Genomic DNA, 1,908 nt, shown 5'->3' with positions numbered 1-1,908 from the left:
TGAAGAAAGGAGTCGATGGTTTTCGAATAGACGCTACTCCATATTTGTTCGAAAATCAAAATCTAAATTATGAAATGATGCAGCAGTGGCGAGATGTTGTAGATGAATACGACAAAAAGTTGATCAGGTTTCCCGTGTACTGATGGTCGAAGTCTACGCCAATATTTCGACGATTATGAAATATTACTCATCCGGCATTAACTTTCCCTTCAATTTTGGACTTATGGACATAAAAAATTCATCGACGGCAACCGATGTAAAGAATATTCTGGATTCATGGATATTGAAAATGCCTAATGGCGCAACTGCTAATTGGGTAGTAAGTATGACTGCTTCTACTCACAAATAATTCTGTTTTTACTTCGCCTCTGTTACCGGCTGTAACCCTTGTCCCTACGACCTCAAATTGGTAACGTATTTTATCGAGGGTGTCTCAGTAAGGATACATATGAAGTTGTTCGAACAAAATAAACGAATTCGTGCGAATTATGACGAATTTGATCAATTATGATATTGACCAACCGGAATCCTTTTTGCAGAATCGATAGTTCCGAACGCTGGACAGAAACAGCGTTGCAAAGCGCGGAGTCGTCCGATGCTTATAACGTATTAGAGAAGCAATCTCTGCGCAAGTTCGAGATGTGTTTGATCGCGCAGTCGTTGCGGTAACTCCGCTCGATTTCTTTAAGAATTCTTACAGATTCCGATCTGGTTTCTGACGAAATAACGTCCTGTAAACCCAAATTACAAAACTCTGAATCTAGCGGTTGCTAAAGTTTCTGATGACTCATATTACAATTACTACAAAGCTCTGGCTTCTCTAAGAAATATGCATGCTGTCCGATCTGGTAACTTACAGGCGAAAGTCCTAGAGAACGACGTATTAGCATTCTCAAGGTAAACATGAAAAATCATATTTTTATTAAATAAGATCCGACAAAAAATCCTCTACTAATTGGAAACGGTATTTGATGCAGGAATAAAAAGAAGAAAAAATCTGTTTACGTTCTTATCAACTTTAGCGAACAAAATAAAACTCTTAGGTTGATGGAATTTGAGAATACTGATCCAGAACTTGCATTCTATAGAGCTCCAGGTCTAGGTTTGACGTCAGGGTATGTAAATTATAAAGTAACTTTTTCAAATTGAACCATAAAATGATATGTATTGTAAAAATTGTTGCATATGGAGTAATAATAATGCAGTGTAATATGTTTTTGTATAATTTATCTAGCTAAAAGGTATCTTAAAAATCGGTCTTTCATATACTGTAATTTAATTTTTCAGGAGCCTCATGAATTCAAACGAAATCAACATTCCGCCCACTGCAACTATGGTCTTTGTTGATTCCTAGAATCGGAACTATTAATTAGCTTATTAACATAAAATTATTTATATCTAACGATTTATTTATGTAATAATATTTTTAACACGGCCAAATAATTTACTGACTTTAATATTATTTATGTTGAAATAAAACGGAAAACAAACTTAATATTCAAGATTGTGAAATTGATAACTGATTAAAAATTACCATGCTGACATACAACTTCACAGTTGATTAAACAATGTTTAAAATGAATAATGTTATAGTGTTATATTTGTCTAATATCTAATATTTTCTAATAATCACTCCTAAAGTACAGAATAGGTTTTGAAGGGTCCAATTACAGAAATGTGCAATGGTTGCATGCCATGATTGCATGCTACAGCATACGGTGCTCATACTGTGCTCAAGTTATCGCAAAATATATTAAAGTTGTGTTTGTTAAGTAATGTTAACCTTATAACGCTATACACGACTGGTTTTTTATGATCAGATATTGACGATTTAAAAATCCTCGTGACCAGTTTTTTACAGCTAAGCTGAAAGTCTCTCATGTTTCTATTATTATTACTTTATTTTTC

The 1,908-nt window shown here is 33.9% G+C and overlaps 1 pseudogene; it reads left to right on the top strand.

Moving 5' to 3' along the window:
- LOC117177309 overlaps positions 1 to 1,354 on the top strand; it is a 12,945-nt pseudogene extending 11,591 nt beyond the window's left edge.
- Positions 1,355 to 1,908: the final 554 nt, after the last annotated feature.

This window comes from Belonocnema kinseyi, chromosome 1 (assembly GCF_010883055.1).
Source record: "Belonocnema kinseyi isolate 2016_QV_RU_SX_M_011 chromosome 1, B_treatae_v1, whole genome shotgun sequence".
Classification (NCBI taxonomy): domain Eukaryota; kingdom Metazoa; phylum Arthropoda; class Insecta; order Hymenoptera; family Cynipidae; genus Belonocnema; species Belonocnema kinseyi.
Note: the sequence above shows the minus strand (reverse complement) of the source record. Positions and strands in the feature narration are given on the sequence as shown.